Source organism: Tursiops truncatus, chromosome X, assembly GCF_011762595.2.
Source record: "Tursiops truncatus isolate mTurTru1 chromosome X, mTurTru1.mat.Y, whole genome shotgun sequence".
NCBI classification, from domain to species: Eukaryota; Metazoa; Chordata; class Mammalia; order Artiodactyla; family Delphinidae; genus Tursiops; species Tursiops truncatus.
This window is the reverse complement of record NC_047055.1, coordinates 120,699,901-120,722,143: the sequence shown is the minus strand read 5'-3', so window position 1 is coordinate 120,722,143 and position 22,243 is coordinate 120,699,901. Positions and strand designations below refer to the sequence as shown.

At 40.2% G+C, this 22,243-nt stretch overlaps 1 protein-coding gene across 3 annotated transcripts in view; it reads right to left on the bottom strand.

Moving 5' to 3' along the window:
• The window catches only part of MID1 (midline 1), a 671,868-nt gene that overhangs the window by 598,998 nt on the left and 50,627 nt on the right, over positions 1-22,243 (bottom strand). The gene's annotated exons all lie outside the window — the stretch shown is intronic.

Sequence of the window (22,243 nt, the reverse complement as noted above, 5' to 3'; positions counted from 1 at the left end):
TAAGAAACACTTGAGAAAGCTGAGCTATTAACTTTGGGGAAAATAAGGTCCATATAACCAGATCTGAACTTTAGAGATTATTTTGAGGTGGGCAGATCATCAAGAGTAGATAGTGAAATACCCACCACAAGTGCATTATTCCCAAGAGAGGGTGTCAGTATCTGGACTTCCATTAGCATTAAACACACTCCTAAGTTTTCCTCCTCACAAAAGCGATGTCCATTGCTCACAGAGAAGCTGCCATCATGGCAAGTGTTGCCTGTTGCTCAAGTTTCCAGCCAAGTTGTTCTCAACTGGGAATGATTTGGACCTCTGGTGGACATTTGGCAATATCTAGATATTTTATTGGTTGCCAGACCTGAGGAGAACTGTTGGTATCTAGTGGGTAGAAGCCAGGGATACTGCTAAACATGTATCAAGCACAGGACAGCCCCCAAAACAAAGAACTGTGAAGCCCAAAATATCCATAGCACCACAGTTGAGAAACCCTGGGCTAAACCCAGTTCCATAAATTAATACCCACTGCCATAAAGTCCGAGGCTCTGTCTGTTCCTGCTTCCCAACCTCCCAGCATAACAACCACCATCTGAATCAAGCACCTGGGCTTTGGGGCTCTTTATACCCTTATATTAATGGTTACTAATCTCTTTGAAGCCTTCCTTAATCCATGACCTCGCCCCTAGCCCCTGAACCAACTCTGTCCATCAGAGAGTTCAGATCCTTCCATATCACCTTAAACTTCTATTAGTACTATTTGCACTGGAACTAAAAGTCTGTCCCTCTTGCTCTCAAGAATCATCTTCTTGAGTGTGAACTCTTACCTAAGTCTCCCTAGCATTCAACACAGTGCCTTAAACATAATAGGTGCATAATAAATATTTGTCAAACTAACGAAATAACTTTAGACTCGCGTTGTGCCAAACATAGATGATGATTCACGGAATACAGAACATAACCTTTGCCCTCAACTACTTCCACTGTGGGGTGAAGACACACACAGGGAAGCATAGCTGGCAATGTAAAACAGTACCTACAGAGGAGCGGACGTATAACTCAGATAATAATTACTACAAAAGATTCCTGATGTGTGAATTCCCTTAGAATCCAGGTAAGCAGAGAGGGCCTCACAAAAGTGAAAATTTAGATATACCTCAAAGGATGAGGCTATCTTTTGTGAGTTACTAAAAGTGAGGAGGCCATTCCATGCTGGTAGGAGGTGGGTGTGAAAAATGGAGCTTGGGCCAAACTGGTCTTTGCGAAACCATTTTGCCAAACAGAACTATGGCCTTTGAAAGCACATTCTTGGGCTCCTCTTTCATACTCCTGCTCATACAGTGTTCCGAGGAGGTAGGGGTTTTACAGAAAAGCAGTGGTAGAGGCCTAGGCATTATCATCTACGAAAGAGAACTCCGCGTCGGATTCTACTTCTTAGGGAGAGATTTCGCTAGTGTAGTGGATGCTGTAGTGCGCTGCCCAGACCCCCAGGTGCCATGCATATTGGATAGGGGTGGCTCACAGCTGAGTTCCCCTCTAGGAACTACTCATCGCTTAAGACAGCCGCCTCACCCCAGTTCACACCCGCCTCTCTGAGCGCAGCTTGCATCCAATGATCGTTCAACGGAGAGGGATATAAAAGCCTGGGCCCCTTGTCTCAAGGCAGGACAACTCTGAAGATCCGTCAAAGCTCTAAATCTTCCTAACCCACGACCATTTCAACTCCTCCCTCTCTCTATCCTACTTCTAGCATTCCTCCAGAGGGGTTGAGAGCACTCTCCAATAAATTATTCGCATGAAAACCTCCATCTCAGAGTTTGTTTTCTGGAGAACCCAACTAAGACTACAGGAGAGGAAAAGAACCAACAATACCAGTGGTGGCAATGAGAAAGGATGGGGTCCAGCAGATTTTAACACTGTCCTTCTTGGGCAATCATCAGTTAGGCCACTGTAAGTAGGTAAGGAATAACTGGTCAACCACCTTGCTCACCCTGCAGTATTTCATTCCTACTACCGAGCTGGTACCCTGGGAATTTTTCCCACCTACCCTCAAACAAGACCTGCTTTCAAAGCCTCAACCACGTGGGAGGTTAAATGACTGACAGTAGGTTAAAGTCTCACCTACCAGAAATCAGTGTTTCCATTTAACCTCGATGCAAGCTAAATCAAGGAATCAGCTTGCCGTAGGAGAGTGGTTGGGGAACTTCAGGAGCCCTGACGGTACCTTTGAAATCACAGCAGTCAACCTGTATGGTGGCAGAGTCAAGGCCATGAACTCACCAAACTCCATTTTCTTATCCACCTAGGCTCCATGTTATAGATTTCCCAGTCTCCTCTGTGATGCTGCTGGGCCGTATGAATGAATCCTGGCCCACATGGTGTGGGTGGAAGTGACGGCTGCGCACTGCGAGGCCAGGTCCTTAACTACCACCCCCCCCCCCCGAAAAAAAACAGACAGTTCTCCATGCATCCTCTCTTCCTTTTTCTACCATTTGGTTGAAAATAATCTAGTCAAATTCTGAGGCCTCAGGGGAGAGTAGAGCCATAAAACGTATAGAACCTGGGTCCCTGAATGGCTGAATGTAATACAGCCTTCCGACGCACATCAACCGTGCTTGGGTTACGCCATAGAGATTTACAGGTCACTTATCAAAACAGATAGTTTTGCTTACCTTAACGCATTTGAATGCAGTCATAAGAGCTAGGTTTGTGAGAAGGTTCCTCGATATTTGAGGAAACTTGTCTCAGAGAAGCCCCACACATAAAAATATCCTAGAAGATTCAGGAAAAAGCAAAGACTTCTTTGCCATTATAGGCTTAGCTAGTGGAGATAATTTAATCAAAGGCATAACCACTTACACAGCAACAAACAACTGGCATGTATTCAGCTATGGAAGATGTAAGTGGATCATGTAATTGCATTCACCCATACATATTATACACATCATTGATTGTGTGTTAATGTGTTTAAATTTTGTTTCAAAAACAAAGTACACTGTCGGCACGCTCTGCGTAAACAGACTCTGAGAAAAAATGATGAACAATGTCTGGGAAAAGAGAAGGAAAACTTGAGGAAAGTGAACTAAGATTTTCACTTTTAAGTGAAAACTTGGATAAAATATAAGGCTGGTTAGGTAAATATAGAAATTATACAAGCCAGAAATTTAAGAAATGCGTATTTTAAAAGCCAAGATAAACAAAACATGATGAATATTAACTCACTGTTACCCTGCTTTCTAGATTCCTATATTCCATATTTGGAATAGAAAATAACCAAGTGAAACAGGATGACTTGCTTTTCTCTTTTAAGTGAATTTTCTATGTTGAGGGATTTGGCTATGCCTCAGTTCTCTGGAGGGACTATTTTTAAAAAAAAACACAGATTGTTATCTTTGAAACCATCTTCACAAAGGGCTCAAATTTGAAGTAGTAAGAAACTTTGGTTTCAAACCTAGAAACGCATCTGATTTCATTTTATTTTAAATTTTATCCTCAAAGAGCACATTACGTATTTACGTATTTTAAGTCACTCTGGAAGGGGGCGTTCAAAACTCTTTCAGTTCACAAGAGTATTCACTAGACTGCAACATTTTCATCCAGTTACTAATGTCTGAACACCTCTAACACTCATTGCTGGTTCAATCCACGATATGGGTGTGTGTGTGCACGCGCACACACACACAGGTCAGTTTGTTGCATCAGAGGCACTTTTAAGTTTCTTTAAATGTGGGATCACACACTGCTTCAGGGAAAAAATGCATTAGATAAGATACAGTGAATGGATATTCAAGCAGCTACACACATACAACTTGAAAAAATCTGAGGAAACTCAAATTTATGCTTCTGGTACTAGAAGTCTATGCACTGTCAACACAACATTTTGATAAATTATATTTCTCTTGATTTCAATCAAAAATGCAAAAAAATGACATATTTATAATTAGGTTTGCAGCACTGAGTATATTTCTGACTGGATAGGATTTCTAGTTTAACTAGGTATCAACGAGAACTAAATCCAATGCATATAATTTTACACATCTGCTGATTAGCAAAAATGTCCATAGACTGACTTCTGGCTTCATACATTTCAAACTTGATTGTTTTCCCCACTCTCTACATACTTTTGTGCCACATCCCACAGGGCACACTCATACCCCAATACAATTCACACTCATACCCCAATCCTGTGCTTCAAGTCATAACACAGAGTGAGTCAGCAGAGTGGACAGAAGGAGTCTTCATGGAAGCCATCCCTACACTAGAACAACTAGTGGTAATATACACAGACGAGACTGATAATAAATATATTCCACCACTAATTATGGGGGTGTCAAAGTACATGTAACAGCTGGGAATTTTATATCTGTATTTTTCATTCGTGAGTAAACATACCAAAAGTTAGCTATGTGTATCCCCAACTCAACTTTCCCTTAGCTAGATTCCCCAAAAGCCCACGGCCTCTCAAACACCCTGAAGAGAGGTATAATGGAGGGGACTTTGAAATGGGAAGAGATAGCAGTTTTAGCCCACTGTAGTTAAATTATATTACTTTTGCAAATTGTACAAAAACACAGAACATTTGAAAACAGGGGCTCCTCCCAGCATTCTAGAAGGGACCCATCCAGTGGCGGGTCCTCAGGTTTAAGCTTTAGTAGCTTCAGGATGTTTCTGGCTTATTACCATGTCACCTACAATTATTTCTATATATACATATATGTTTAAGTTTATATTTCTTGTGAGATTTTATGCCAATTTTATCAACGGCTATAATTAAACAAACATTTGTTTTGACTTCTGCAAGAAGAATCACCTCTATTTCTACTATTTTCGTAACACAGACTGAGTCTGTTCAACACTACTCATTTTAACATTTGCAATAAAGACGAGATGTCATTTGACCTTAAACTTACATAATGTTATGTGTCGATTATATCTCAGTAAAGCTAGGGGAAAAAAAGATTGCATTTGAACTGACAATGACCTTTCCTTAACAATAGAGCTGTGAATGAACTTTGCTCCAAGAACTCCCACATGTTCCATTTTTCTTATCTTTAATAATAGTCATTAATCAATCATTATATGCACACACACAAATACACACAGAAAGACACATGTAATTTTTCTCCCTCTATCACATTCTTCTAGCCTAAACCAGATTTTTTTTGGTCACGGGGAAAAAAATCTATAAATAAGGTGCTAAAGAAATAAGAAAAATACATGAAAAGTCATCTAACATGTTAACACAGTTAAGGAAATCAATGCCACACCCCATTCCACAGATTCCATGGGCAGATTTTCCTCTCACATTTTATACCATAGTTATATACAACTTCACATTATCATAAAGCATGCCTAAAATTAAAATACTTTAAAATCTCATCACTAGCATTTTAGTCAAAGTCAAAAGAAGGGATTTAAGTTGGTGCCTTTAGTTCAAGAAAAAATTCGTAAGATTTTACTATTCTCATTATTTAAAATAAAGGCTGTTGGGATACAGCACACCTTGGGGAATTTTCCTTTAGAGCCGTAAATGCACTAGCAAGAGAAAAATAGTATATTAGTAGTATATTAGTACATTAAAGAGTGTTGGTACATGCCTTGGCTCTAAACTGGTCTAATATTAAAGAGTTATGATAAATTCCTTCATAATTTGAGAGATTCACCCTGGGCCGGAAGCCAAGGGTTCTGGGATTAACGAGACGAGCACAGTCCCTACCCTCACAGAACTCACGATCTACTGAAAAATACAACTACCCGAGCAGTCACAATCGAGTGTGACACTTGTTACCACAGAGGAATTACAAGGGGCTTCAGGAGGGCAGAGCAAGGGAGCTGAACCCAGGAGTGGCCTGGGGAAGTGATGTGTAAGCTGAGACTTGCAGATCCTTCTTGGTGCAGTTGTGTTTTATTAAAAGTTTGGATCTATGCAGAGTGGAACAGAGATTGGAGAAGACAACATGGGGGCAGACAGAACAGGTAAAGACCACTGACATTGACACGAGAAGATGGCATCCTGAACCAGGGCAATGGCAAGGAAAACGGGCAGAAGTAGATTCATGAGCTATTTCAGAGCTAATATCCACGGACTTTAGTGATGAGTTAGGATGAGTGATAAGAAAACAGGGAGAATTGGGAATGTAGCTGAGAGTGGAAGGTGACGGTTTTTGTTTTGTGAAGTCGGACGAGTTGAGCTCTTTGGCTTCAAGATTTCTATTTTAGTTGATTCTCCAGAGGCAGACGCAAACATGTCAAATTAGAGCTTGGCCTTGTGATTCACGAAATTTTTAAGAATGTGCATGCGTGGTGTAATCACTGCTGTAATTTAACGGGGCTGCTTTGTGCCCTAAAGCTGAGAAGCAAGCATACCTTTGTGTGTTCGGAATGTTAATTGAATTACCTCCGACTTTAGTTTATGTTCCTTAAGTACAAGCTCTTAAGTCAGGCAAAAGGGATCACAGTTATGTAGTACCATACTTAACTATCCTTTTTATAAGCAAGGGTTTTTATACCGAAAATAAACAGAGGCATACAGACATAAACCCATAAATTATGTGGGCAAGTATTTTAAAGGAACATGTATTTGCACGAGGACCAAGAGAGCCTTCCTAAAAGGGACTAGGTCCTGGGAATTCTCTCTAAAAGTGATTTATTTCTGTCAACATTCTTCTTCAGTTTAAACATACGCATTCACATATATTTAAATTTCTCCAGACATCTGACTTTAAAGTTTGACTTCTGATGTTCTGAATAAATACCTTCAGCAAAAAAGCAATAAAGTAAGTTAAGGCAGCTTTTCTTTTTGAATCTACCTTTCTTGTACAGATCTTCCTCTAACCACCTCAAGATTATTTGATAATATTTCTTCAGAGATGGTTCCGTATATATATATATGTATAATATATACATAATACGTATCATACACACGTATGTTACAAACTATTGAAATGTTTTTTATTGCTTTGAATTTTTTTCTTACAGAAGAGTTCTCAGCTTTCTGGCAAGATAGATTTCAGACTTTATAAATGTATTTATATAATCACTTTCAACAAGCATTTATTAAACATCTACTCTGTATAGGTGTATGTGCTGGTGTGTGTCAATGCATATTATTACCATAATAAGTCAACTGTCAAAAAACAACTAATAAGTAATAATGTTAAAAAAAAATTCACAGCCACAGGTAAAAACAGGCACATGCAACAATTTTCTACCTTTCTAGTTTATTAAGGGACAAGTGAGAATAAAACAAACTTTTCCCTGGTGTATGGTAACAGGAAGTGTCCGTTCTCCAGCCTTGATAACCCATTCGCCATAGAATCCGGACAACCACCTTCAACAGGATACTGCACGTGGCCAATGGCACAGGTCAAGTTATTGCACATTCTAGGTGATTACTCAGTGCCCAGAAAGTCTTCACATTATTTCTCTTTCCTGTAAAATAATCTTTAGTTCCCAGGAGGAGGTCATTTTGCATTAAATGATGAAACTGCACTTTTGAGTTCTGTATCCTCTTAGTGTGTATCATATTAGTACATTATCCGTAATAGAAAAATCTCATCTGTTAGTTTAATGCAAAGCTTTACTTTCCCCTCACTTATAACTTACAGAAAGACATGTTGAACAAGTTAGTTATGTCAATACATGTCTGTTAAGCCCATGAGCTGAATTCCAAAAGGACTGGAGGAATTTTTTTAAATGCTCTGCTTACACTGCTGCTACGTTAACATCGCTGACCCAATTAGAAACATACATGGACAGTTCTGTATCTGTAACATTCTGTATGATTTAAATGACAAGGTACCTTAAAATGGAGCCAAAATGTGTGTTTTGATGTTCCAGAAGAGATTCTCTCTGGCAGAGGGAATGTGATTCTTCAGCTAATTAGAGAGTGATCTCTCTTTAAATCTGGAGTTGGAGATCCCCAGCATAAGAAAGAGAATGGGCTCAAAAGTTACCCAGAACAGAGTGAATTTTTGTATCGTTCCTCAGGCCTTGAGGTACCAGGGAATTTTGCTGGTGTGAAGGCGGGTACATCCAAAGAAAAATCACTCCAAGGAGTTGCTGACTTGCCCTGGGTAGCCCACCACACACCCAACGGCTGCCCCTGGGATGACCATGCCTTGGCTCCCCCGTTGCTACGTAATGAAACATCATGGACAGACTCTGTTCCCTGGTTCCAGGGTTTGTCCCTCAGGTGCTGCTCCATCACTGCCTTTACTCAGCTCCAAACCTTTGGCTCTACTTCCTGCCTCTCCCTGCCAGTCCCACACTTGATCTTGGCCAGATTTGGACACATGGATATTTGGTACCTTGTCTGAATATGGTTTGAACTCACTCTCTGGTACCCATGTCTCTGGCTACCCCTCCATCCGAACTCTGGTGTCCAGTGCATCCACTAGACTCAATGCTGCCCAAAAAGAGCAAAGCAAACAGTCTGAATTATCCTAAAAGGACTGCATCAGTCAATCGGGACAGGCTTAGTGACGCTTATGTAACAAACAGCTCCAAATTCTCCATCGGCCAAAGCAGAGGTTTACGTTTGGCTTATTCTACACATCCATCGTGGCCCAGCTATGATTCCGCTCCAAGATACCTTCGCTCAGAGGCTCCTCTACTTGGAACATCCCTGGTCCCCATGGCTAGGGGAAGAAAGCACGATGCGGTGCAAATGAGCTCTTAAAGACTTGTCCAGAAGCAATACATTCCCAGACACATTTCATTGGCCAACACAAGTCATGTAGCCCTGCCTCATGTCAAGGGGGCACAAAGGTACAATCCCACCCAAAGGCAGGAGAACCAAAGATATTGCTGAATAATATTACCTATTACCACAGGCATCAATTTTGAAGCCACAGTTTTCTGATCTCTTTGTTCATGGAACTGGAATATGGATTCAGTGTTGGTTGGCTCTATCTGTTAACTCTTAGTAATCCCTAGAGAAAGTTTGATTTAAGGTTTAATTAAGATACAAAAGGGATTGGCTGAGAGGAAGTAAGTCCTTGATAAAAAAAAAAAACTTCCAATGCTGTAACTACTAATTGTCATTACTCCCAATATATTAATAACAGCTAGGGTTTCACTTATCAGGCATTTGATATATGCCTCTAAGCTCTTTACATCTATTAATTTGTTTAATCCTCCAGCAACACCATGATGCAAGTACTCTTTTTATTCCCATTTTATAGACAAGGAAACTTGACACAGTGGTGTTTAGTAACGTGCTCAGCGTCAACAGCTATCATGGTTTACTGGACGCTACTTTAATCTTTAAAATATTAACATAAAAGTGTAATATAGTTTGGCTCTTCTACTGTACTAACTCCAGGGTCTCCACACTGGGTTACTGTAAGCCTCCGGGCTCATGCTTTCTAAAGCAATGTCACAGTCTTTAGGCTTTCATCCAGAGATATTTCTGGCACATCACAGCAAAGAATGGAGTAGGGGGGAAAGTGCAGGACTTCTGATTCTGACTAGAATGTACAAAGTCTTAAGAGAGCATCATTCTTACCCCACCCACCAAAATAAGCCTGATACGCCACAAAATCAAACTTTTATCAACTATCTAAGAGTGGGGTATGCAAAGAACCCTAAATGAACACATTTCCAGAAAACAATGAGCCTGTCCTAGGTGAGAAGAGAGCCGTAGCTGTTCTCACTCGGAGCAGGAAGATGAATGGAGAAGAAATACACACGGAAAGGGTAAGGAGAAAGAAGCCAAGACTGCCGGGGAAGTTCAATGGTCACATGTGGTCTGGCAGGACAGAGGACAACACCAAGGGTTCAGCCACAGAGCGAGTCTACGCTGACCCATCAAATCATTCCCACGGCTTGTCACCAAGTTCTCAGGGGTATTGTGCCAAAGGCTGGGACAGGACAGAAGACGGATTTCCCCGTGAGAAGAACAGGGCCTTTCCCAAGTGCACGGCAGCCATGTCCCATCTCTAAAAGCAGAACGGAGAAAACTGCATCATTGGCCCTCTGGGCTCTGAGGTACCAGAGGCATGGGGCTTGTCAGTTGAGAGAAATCCATCTATGACACTCCTACAAGTCAGCAATAAGGAAACAGTAAGAATGGACAAGTTACCAAGGAAATGCAAATTAAACCCAAATTTAAGAGACAGACATCAAATACTGCTGAGAATATGGAGCAACTAGAATTCTCATACATTTCTGGTCAGAGTTTAAAGGAGTACAACCACTTTGGAGAACTGCTTAGCAGTTTCTAACAGTTAAACACATATCTGTCCTAAGAACCAGCATTCCACTCCTGGGTAATTACCTAAGATTAATAAAATACACGTCCAGAAAAAGATTTGTTTACCAATGACCAAAGCAGTCTTACTGATGAGCTCAAAACTGGAGACTACCTATGTGTTCATCAACATGTAAGTAGATAAAATTTTGTATGTTCACACAATACAATACTGCTCAGCAATCGATCAACAATACGAATTACCAATACAATCAAAAACATAGATGATTCTCAGAAACATTATTCTGAGTCAAAGAAGCCAAGCATGAGAGTACACATGTATGCATCCATTTATATGAAGTTCTAGAACACGCAAAATAATGCATGGCGATGAAACCCAAGACAGTCGTTGAATTAACCAGAAAGGGGCACAAGAGAGCTTCTGGCATAGTGGAAATGTTCTATTTTTTGGCTTCGGATGGTTAATACATGCAGTTGTCAAAATTTAATCGAAATGAATTTTTGTGCAATTTACTATAGCTTAATTATACCTCGCTTTTAAAATGTACAAGGTTAAATATCATTCTTCCCGAACACTGTAATGAGTCAGCTCCAGAGTCCATGATACAATAAAAGCCAGGTCCTGTAGGCCACCCAAGGTCAGTATAAAACAATCACAGCACTTCTCTTATTCAGAGCATTTAACAGTTGGGTGCAGACACGATGGGACTTGCTTTAAAAAAGGCACGACCCCACACCTCATGAGTGACCCTACCCTTTCATCTGTTTGTACCCAGTGTTATCTCACGCTGATTCACCCAAAACCTGCTGATGTGTCACTGCCATAATCTGTGTCAGCCCTTAATTGTTCAAGGTCAGCCCTTAAAGCACTGGGGATTCCAGTCTAACCATGCAGAGCTTATCAACGTATGGCTTGCTGGAGCTCTACCAGTAACTGCTTGATTATTTTGTTATTGCCATTTCTGATCTTAACTTCTCCATACAAGCCTGTGCAAACTCTTTCCTGTGAGGCTCCTTCGACACGCTCAGAAACAACTACTCCTATAGAGAAGGAAAGTGGTATTAGGCAGTAGGGTGACTGTAGGTGAGAAAACACACAACTTGTCTTAATACTTCCTAAAGTGGCACTTCTAACACTTTAATGTGCAGAGGAATCACCAAGGAATATTGTTAAAATGACGATTCTGGGGCCTTCCCTGGTGGCGCAGTGGTTGAGAGTCCGCCTGCCGATGCAGGGGACACGGGTTCGTGCCCCGGTCCGGGAAGATCCTACATGCCGCGGAGCGGCTGGGCCCGTGAGCCATGGCCGCTGAGCCTGCGCGTCCAGAGCCTGTGCTCCGCAACGGGAGAGGCCACAGCAGTGAGAGGCCCGCGTACCGCAAAAAAAAAAAAAAAAAAAATGACGATTCTGATTCAGTCGGTGTGGAGTGAAGCTCCAGATTCTGCATTGCTAACAAGCTCCCAGATTACAGGCTGTTGCTGGTCCACGGAGCAAGTTTTCTTTTCTCTAGGGTTAAGTTCTCTGTTTCTCGGAGGTGCCTCTCTCCATGTGTGAATTCTCAGTCCAGGCTTCAACATTTGACTGCTTCAGGTTCAAACATGCAAGCTAGGGTCCCAGCAGTGGACCAAGGATAGCTTTTGGAATTCAAAATCAACATTCTGGAAAGGCAATTTTCATGTATTAACTCAAAATTAATATCAATACATCTCCTCTGATGTATTCCCATCATCCACGTGTAGGACTTCCCTTGCCCAGCAGCTTCCACAGAGTAGGCAGACCTTCCAGAATCATCTGGTACTAGAGCCATGGACCATATGCAGGAGCTACACCAAAACTTCCGCTCACACTGCTTAGCAGGAGCACGCTGCCTGACAGCCAAGGAGGCAAGGAGGGGTGCAGGTCAGTAAGCCCCTCTCTGGAATGGCTCAGAGCCTGCTTCCATGACCAAGCGGGGAAACAGCTTCCTTCCCCAATGACTCTGCCGAGTACAATGTTGCTCCTCAGAGGGATACAAAGGAACACAGATTTTGCCTCAAAGGGACCTTCTGGTAACAGCATTACAAGAGATGGTAAGATTATAATGACAGTATGATACTTGGCATCCAAGTCTTAAATCTTTCAAAAAATACTTAAGATATTATCTCTGCACAAGAACTCCAGACCTCCTCTTTTATTTTTTTTAGAAAAATACACTTGGGTCATTGAATCTAAATAATTCAGAATATTCATAAATCCCCCAACCATTTTATTTAAGCATTTGATTTATCATTCACAACAAAACTTTCTATGTAAAACAAGAAATACTAATGCTTAATGTAATATGATATACAAGAGTTATTGCAATTGATCAGGTTTAATTGGATTAGTGGCAGGACTTCCCTGGTGGCACAGTGGTTGAGAATCTGCCCGCCAATGCAGGGGACACGGGTTCAATTCCTGGTCCAGGAAGATCCCACATGCTGCAGAGCAGCTAAGCCCGTGCACCACAATTACTGACCCTGTGCTCTAGAGCCCGCAAGCCACAACTACTGAGCCCATGTTCCACAACTACTGAAGCCCGTGCGCCTAGAGCCCGCGCTCTGCAACAAGAGAAGCCACTGCAGTGAGAAGCCCGCGCACCGCAACGAAGAGTAACTCCTGCTCGCCGCAGCCAGAGAAAGCCCGCGCACAGCAATGAAGACCCAACACAGCCAAAAATAAATAATAAATTAATTAATTTAAAAAACTGGATTAGCGGCATTAGTTCTTGAGCACACACTTTGTCAAAGAAACAAAAACAACTAAAACATACGTGCACACACAACATGGCAGCAAAAGAAGTCTTCAATCTGCCCACAGTTTTGCTAGTTTAAGAAGATGAGCCCGTCATAATGCAATGAATGTTTAAGAGTTCTAAATTTTGCAGAACGAGCTTAAAAATTATACATAAACCCTAAATGGAGGCATCCAGTTAAGTGCTGCCTCTAACGTTCAGGAATCCACCTACATACAGAAATCTGTGGATTTATTAAGAAACAAACACTGGAGGCGTTCAGCTGGGATTCCTGGTACTCAGCAAGACAACTACATAAGCATATGGCAACAGTCAACTATTTTATTTTCATTCCTTGCCTTCCCTTAAAGTCTTCCTCTGCCATCGTAGGACATTTTATGACAGTGGTTCAAGGTTGTGGGAGTCTTTATTTCTAAAAAGTAATTCTGCGTAACTCAACATTGCAATACTAAAGCACTCACCTAGCAGTGGCCCAATACTTTGGTAGCAATTATAAAATGGATACTCTAAGTCAAGCCTAGTTTTCCTAACATGGCTTTAGCTGAAGCATCCGGATTTCTCTCCACACTCAAAATGAGGAGTGATAAAATCTGCAGGTGATCAGATATCTGAGGATAATTAGAGGTAAATTGAATTATTACAGAAAAGCCCTGGGTTCTTCTGCAACATAGTATAATCACCCCCCCACCACCGCCTGCACTACAATCACCACTGGCACCCTTATCACTATATCATTACAATTATCATCACCATGACTGCCACCATCATACACTAGTGATGGTACAGAAAACTGTAGAAGCCTTATTGAAAATAATTTTGGCAGTAACTATTAAATCTTAAAAATTCATAACCCACTTGCATCCTATAAAAATACATATGCAAAAAAAGCATGGAAAAACTTATAAAAATGTCAGTTCTCACCAATAAAATTCCAAAGTCCCAACAGGATTATTTTTAGGCAAATTGACAAATGGACTCTAAAATTTACATAGAAACATTGCTTGAAACAAGGAAAAGTTACAAATGCCCTAAGTAATTTCAAAGACAAATTTATTTACCAAATGTTTATCAAGTGGTTATTACATGCCAGATACTGTTTTAGCCAAAGGGATGACTAAATAAAATCTTGGTATGTTCCTACTACAGAACCCTGGGTTCATGTAATAAGAATAAAAGACACCTAATCAACTAATGTGGAAAAATCTACAAGACATATTGTGAAGTTAAAAAAAATCATGGCACAATATATGCAGTATGAGGCTGTTCCCTAAAAATCATCTCGATCTGGGCATGTAAAAATATAACTGCATAGAAAATAATCTAGGAAGATATCTACGAATAGGGGATGGATGATAACTTCTGGAGAGGAAAGTGGGATTGAGTCATGGACAAATCTGGCTTTGTGTAATATTTGAATTCTTAAAAGAAGAATGTGTTTATTACACGCATACCTAAAATCTACCAGGCTACCTGAAAAATACTGATGAAGTATTACTTGTCACAATCTAGTCTAGAATAAACTGTACGTAATAGAATGTTTTCAAATACCATTTTTCTAGGAATTCAAATTCCGTAGGCTAATAACGACAGACGAAGTTTCTTTTTGTTTAAAGAAAAGGCAGGAAGGGAGGTGGTAAGAGGGAGAACGTACCAGGATGGTGCTGACCATCAGTTAAACGTAGATTCTAATCCCTGTTCTAGTACCTGACAAACACATATGTCCTCAGAATGTATGCTTTCAATAACAAGCTACATGATATCTAACAAAAAATGACTTAAACAATAGGGATTTCTTCACCCACACAACCAGAAATCTAGAAACAGAACAATGCCAAGGAGGACAACTGCAATAGTTCTCCCTTGGCTTTTACCTCATAGTTGCAACATGGCTGCTGCAGCTGCAACAAAACACCACATCCTTACAAGACAGCAGTCCAATGTAAGAAGGAACAAGGTCTTTTAAATATGCAGGTCTCTACTTTATTAGCGAGGATAGCTTTTCACAGCAGTCCCCACAATTTCCCCTTACATTTAATTGGCCAGAACCAGGTCACATGGCTACCCTCAAACGAATCACTGGGAAAGAGAATAACGTTTGACTTAAGCCCAAACATATTTCATATCCTGAGACTAAGCCCTCCTTCCCTGAGCACATAACTACCCACTACCTGCAGTAATTCTGGGTTCCTCCGTTAACAAAAGAATAAAAAAGAAATCACCACTGAACAGCCAATGAACTGCTACAATAAGTGATTAAAGGTTTAGTTTGGTCATCTGTAAATTGAGCCAAATGACCTATTCTCATAATTGTCTGGTGCGCTAAATGCGACACTATATGGTGAGCACTTGACTTATACTAGCTGCTTGATAAATCTCAGTCTTCTTCCTCAACCCCTTCGCCATCAGCAATTATAGCATTATTTCCGTACGGAGCCTTTGAAAAGATAGACATCAAGAAAACTAGAAGGTGAAGTATCTAGATATAGTTCTCCATTCCTTGCATTTAGGTAGTTCTATGTACAAAATATATTTATATTCTGCAACCAGAAATGTCACTACCTGCCTGAGGGCTGTTACCTAAAATGCCAAATTAGTTTCTGCAAAGAGTCCTGTAGCAGCACAACTAAGTGATAGAAGCCATTAGAGGAGATATACCATCAGGGAAAGACTTTTTCAATATTAATTTCAAGTTTATGTCTTGAAGAAAAAAGGGATCCATGTAAGTGCTAATTGGACACTATAACCTCATGTGGCGGAAGGGAAGAGGGAGCTAGGTCTCTGGGGTCTCTTGTAGAAGGGCACTAACCCCAGACTCCCATTCCTTTCTTCACAACTCAGGATGACACATTTACCTTCTCATGAAGAACATTTCCCTGCAAACTTCAAAACCGTAACACCCAAAGTCCTTTGCACAGGATGATGATTTAAAATTATTCCACTATGAACAATCTGATGACAAATTTGGCATTTTGATTTTAGCCACGGCAGGCAGGGGAAGAGTAAAAGGGCTCAGAGTTGGGCTTCTCTCCATCCAAGTAGACAGATTTACCTCGAGCAGCAGTTCTCAAACTTGCGTGTGTATCTGAATCACCTGGAGGACTAGTTAAGACACAGATTCTGGGGTCCTGCCTTCAGTAGGTCTAAGGTGGATTCCAAGAATGTATAGTTCTAACAAACTCCCAAGTGATGCTGAATATGCCATTCAGGACCACTCTTGGAGAGCCACTGCCCCCGGGTGATGCAGGAGCCACGAGCATAAGTGATGGCATCAGTCTCTCGCTGAATCCTCACCTGTGAACTCAGACTCATCCCCAGACAAACAACAATGGAGAGAAGAGCTGTGAAAGGTATGACATTGTTGAATAATTTCAAATTATTTCCAGGCTGCAGAACTTGAGACTGGAAGACTTCATTTTGGGGTAGACCCCCTTCAAGTAAGCTTGAAAGGAGAAGAAAAAGGCCACCTATCGAAGTAAGCCAGCTTCTTACCATGTCACCTGCCAACTTTCCAACAAAGAGAGAACAAAGTAACACACAAATTCTAAATGCTTTCAAGGGTTTGCAAGTATTTCAAGTAAATTAGCCTTCCTTTCTTTTAGGCCTCAAGAATTTAGGGCTTTTTGCATCTCTGCCATCACAAAACTCTGAGATTGGCTTGGGCTCCATCACAAAACCCAAGAGCGTGGCCCAGACAAACTGGCTAGATGAGCCTGCTGTCAACTGCTTAGCCAACAAAGGACCGAAGAACTGGATTAGAAAAAATTTTTTCTGTCATTTGAGGCCACAGAGTTTTCCAAACAATATTTTAATTTGCATACCGAGCCAAATTCCCTCTCGGAGGAGGGACAGAGCACATTCCATTGTGTAAGATAATACTCATTCCCACACGGTGATGTCAGGGCTCAGCGAGCAATGCTCTTTCTGAGATCCTTTTCCTTGCCATTAAGGTTCCTATTATAAAATTTTAACCACTTCAGAATCGAGCAAGATGTTGCAAATCTTTCTGTTAGCGTTTTGGCAAAAGCGAAAGAGACAAGGCTGTCACCGACTGCCTCATGCACAATTATTTAATGACTTTTCCCTCATGGTATGAATAGGATTTCTGAAATCTATCTTCACCTCCCAGGACTTTCTTCTCATAGGAATACTGATTTGGGTAGTTTATTTCTGCCAGCTTTTGACGTTCAGGGAGCAGTCTGATTGTTTGCTAAAATGACAGGAGGCCTTTCAGGGCTCTAAGACTAAATCCTGGTAGGAATTTTGAGGTTAATGGGAAACACACTGGGCATTTTGCTAGTTAGGGGAATACTAGGGCACAGGGAAGATTAAGGACAAAATGCTCTCTAACACATAAATGAAATAAAATGGCATGAAGAAGTATAGCACAGCAGGGAGATTTTGGCAAGAGCCTGTTCTTATGATTACTTGAAGAAACACCAAGTTAAAAAAAAAAACCCACAATACTTTACCTACTAACTATGTATCTATCTTTTCTATCTGCATGCATATCCCATAATTTTAAGATTAAAGAAAAAAATTGGATTTCCATTTGAACTCCAACCATGTGCTACTTTGTAATTGTGAAAAGCTTGAAAAAAAAATAGAACAGTGAAGAAAATACAGTATCAACCAGCCTGAAATAACAGTCGTTCACCTTTAGTCAATTTAACAAAGCTAATTTTCAAATGCAAAAAAGGAGAAGAGGAACAATTGAAATCCCCTTGACTTTTTTCCTCGTCCTATTTACCTCTCACTATTGAATTTCTTGGGAGCCCTTCTAGTACATGGGTTTGTACTTTTATTTTATCTACATAAAATAAAAATATATATTCCAAACATATTCCAAAAATAATAAAAAATATATATTCCAAAACAATGCTGAATATAGTCTTGTATGTTTTCTATTACCTACATAAACGCTACCAATACAGTACGTATGATCATGAAACTTTTTTTTCAGTGTTATACTTCTGAGCCTATAGATCGAGGTCATCTTTAACAGCAGCATCACATTCCTTTCTATAAGTACACTACAGTTTGTCTTTTAGCCAGCCAATAAAAGCTTCCACTACTGTTGGAAATGGTGTTGTCCAGTTGACAATTACAAATAATGCTACAAGGAACAGTCTTCTCCATGTTTCCAGAGGCTAGAGTGGAAGAGTTTTCGTTGTGACTCCGTCGAGGACAGAGTGTTGGAATGTCTGCACGCTTTCAGCCATGTTAGATACCATCAAAATGCTCTCCCAACGGGTGACCGCAATTAGTATTCCAATCAGAAGCACTGACAGTTTCTGTCTTCCCTCATTCCGGCCAAAACCCCAACTAGGTCATTCTTCAGTTATTCCACTCATCCAAGGATCCCTGATCAGCAGCCACGATGAGATTTTGGCCCACAGCTGGAAGGAGACGACCGTGGGCACCTCTTACACCTCTACGCAACAGCATCCCCCCTTTCTAGAAACAGAGCCTCTCTTTTCTACAGAGAACTGTCCTCCCACCCGGTGGGTTGTTGGTCACAGTCACGAAGGAGCTTCTCCCTATAGGTATAATGACCCATCCAGGGGTGGAGAACAGAATATGAACAAGCAGAATTTCTCTTTAGTGGTTAATATGGGCTCTGAAAGAAAAATCTCGAGCTTACTTAAAATTTTAAAGAACTTCAGGAGTACAGAATAAGCTGTCTTTATCTGCCTGAGGATAAGGGAACAAAGAGGAAAGAGGAATCAAGATTAGACAGATAGCAATTCCACTCCTAGGTATACATCCAAAAGAACTGAAAACAGGGACTCGAACAGGTATTTCTATACCGAGGTTTATTTTAGCATTATTCACAATAGCCAAAAGATGGAAATGCATGTCCATCAACAGATGAATGAATAAACAAAACATGGTATATAATACAATGGAATATTACTCAGCCATAAAAAATACAGTACCGATACCTGCTGTAACATGGATGAACCTTGAAAACCTTATGCTATGTAAAATAAGCCAGACACAAAGGGACAAATACTGTTATGATCTCACTTATATGAAATATCTAGAATAGGTAAAGACAGAAAGTAAATTAGAGGTTACCAGGAGCAGGGGGGAGAGGGGAATGGGGAGTTACTGCTTCATGATTACAGAGGTTGTTTAGGGTGATGGAAAAGATTTGGAAACAAATCGTGGTGATCTTTGTACAACATTGTTAAGGTAGTTAACGCCGTTGAATTACACACTTTAAAATGGTTAAGATGGCATATTGCATGTTACGTATATTTCATCACAAAAAAAATTTAAGAACTACAAGACCTTTGAGAATGAAAAAAAGATCAGACATATAGACAGACAAAAAGACGCACATATATATCTCCCAATGACATCGTTAGGCTCCCTGGAGCCTGCCATGCCTGAAATCACAACTAACAGTTTTGTTTTTTTGCGGGCTATTAGAGGAGCTGGTAATAGCTTGAATAAACATGGCAATTCCATAATTTCCCTTCACTGCTTGATACAAGGTCTATCCCAACCCAATTTTTTCCAGATACATTTCTCCTCTGGTTAATGTGCTATGGAGAAATGAATGACATGCTGAAGAGGACACCAAGGAAAAAAAGAGTCCACAACAGTGAGAAGACGGACATTAAAAAATGATTCTCTACTGCCAAAGAGAAATGATCCAAGATCCTAAGGCGAAAATAATTCTCACATTTCAAGCAATCATACTGACCTGGAGAGTGGGTGCCCCCTTTTCAGAGCCACCGCCCCTTCTCGGAGGAGGCAGGAGTTCCCTCCTCTTGTGTAAAGGCAACTAAGGATTCTTGCCTTGATTTCACCTGCTGTTCAGTAAGGAAACTGATCAATCCTCAGTGGCAAAGAAGACGGGGAGGAGGAAAGAGAGAACTGCTTCCCCTTGGTTTATCACTTTAATTTGGTATTTCTAGCTTCACAAAAATTTAGCAACAGACAACATAAACGTAGCAATATAAAAGTAACGGGAGATGTGCAAAACTAGATAGGCAATTTTAGACCTTAATAAATTCATGGGAACAATTATACTTTGAATCCAACAGTTTCCCCTTTCTCAGAAATTACACATACAGCAAACCTGGCTGACTTGACTGTAATCCTGCTCCTATTATGATTTTAAATGAAGCAACAAGTAAAAGAAATCCATTTGCAAAGAGACAAGCTGTAAGATTAAAAGTATTATTTATTGTAGAATTTCTTAAGGACTTAAACATGTGAGGTGTACAACAAAATTGTCTAGGATTCCAAAATAAGTAGTAACTGTGATAAAAATCCTAGAAATACAACAGTCTTCGGAACGAAAAAGAAAGGGAGAAGAAGTTTGCTTGTGCAGAGCAGGGGAAGCGAAAGCACGTCAACAGTAAACTGGCAGACCCTGGAGACCGCAATAGGCGAAACCCAAGTATCAGTAAGAGGATAGATTGCTTTGTAAGTGTTTTCACAGTGGCCAAGCACTAAAAATGCAAATTCAAACGGAAATTAGGCAAATATACCTAGTATCTGTTCAACATGAAAAGAAAACCACAAAGATAGGAAAGGAATACTACAGTATATGGAAGTTTTTTCCTCCCATGGTTCTTTTCTTCGTCTTCTTTTTTTTTTTTTTTTTTTCTTTTTTTGGCTCTGAAATAGCTCCATAAGGACTGGAAGGAGGGGAGAGCAAAGGAACCAGGGAAACTCCTTTAGAAAAACAAACAGGGTTTCCAAACTTCATTTATGCTGCCCTTCATCCAGTTCAGTCTGTTTCTTTCTCCTCTAAATGCTGACGTGGGTGCTTTTTCTGCCTGGTATTCATAAGCAAGACATTTTTGAAATATGTAGCTTCATACCAGTAATGGGGTGGGGTGGGACACCACACAAAGGAGCTTGCCTTCCAAATATTAGCACAAAGAACTGCTTCTTGAAATGTGTAACATTTCCAACTCTGGGAAGGCACTGCTGGCTAAGGAAGCAACACAAGAGGACTACAATGTATAGTCCATATCTCATTAGAATACAATCAAAAATATGAGCTGCTATTTCCACTTCTGACTCCATGTGAGTTTTTAGTCTGTTTCTCATTCATGGAGGTTCAGTTGAATGAATAATGCCATAGTTAGAGGGAAAAATTATTTGGCAGAAAGGAGGGGCAAGGAGGGGACAGGAGAAATAATTGACATGGCAAGTCATTTGATATTACCAGTTAAACTCCAGAATTGGGGTTTTGAGGATAATTCCAAACAAAATCCCAGACATTGGTTTGGAAGCTGTTTCTCTAATCTGTGTTCTACTTTTGTGGCATTCCAATGAATGATATCCTCAAATTTTAACTGTTTTCTTCAAACCGAATTTCCTGTGAATTGGCAACAATGTAATTGGATTGAAGAAAATACGATTAATGTTGAGAAGGACATATTTTCTCTGAATCTTTTAGAGGAAAATCCATTCTGTTTTGGTCAAAGCACGAACCAGAGTTATAAATAATTCATTATACAGTTCTATGATAAATTTGAGGGCTTACTTAAATACTGACATTTTCTTTGTAATATTAGGCTATAATAATTAAATGTATCACAGGGAGTTCGATTCTTCATTAAAAATCCATTTTACTAGCGGTTACCAGTGGGGGGGGGAGGGGCAATATAGGGTGAGGGAGTGGAACGTATAAACTATTGAGTGTAAGATAACCCTACAAAGATGTATTGTACAACACAGGCAATATAGCCGATATTCTGTAATGACTGTAAATGGAGTGTAACCTTTAAAACTGTATAAAAATTAAAAAATTAAAAATCCATTTTAATTCAAGGCCAAAGTCTTAATTTCCTTCCTACAGTTTTTTATCTTCTCATTTGTGCACATATTTCCTTGCATCCATTCATTGGCTCACTCTAGAAGCTGAGAGCTGTAAAACTGCTGCATACGTATGTTAATAACTATCCTTTATTAAACAGTAACTGTAGTAACTATATGTTATCTAATTTAATCCTTGAGACAATGTTTTCATCTCCATTTAACAGATGAGAAAGCAAGTCCCTGAGGTGTTGGATAATTTGACCACAGCTGCATTTAAATGCAGACCGAACGCCAAAGCCTGTGCAGTTTTCAGTATGCTATGCTATCGCCAACTGAAAGAAGATGGCAATGCCGCCACAAAGGGGGCTATGTTAACATACCGACTAAATGTTTATAGAGAATAAATAGAACAATATATCAGAGAAAAGACCTTTTCCAAAATATTAGTTATAAGAGCTCTAAAAAAATTCTAGAA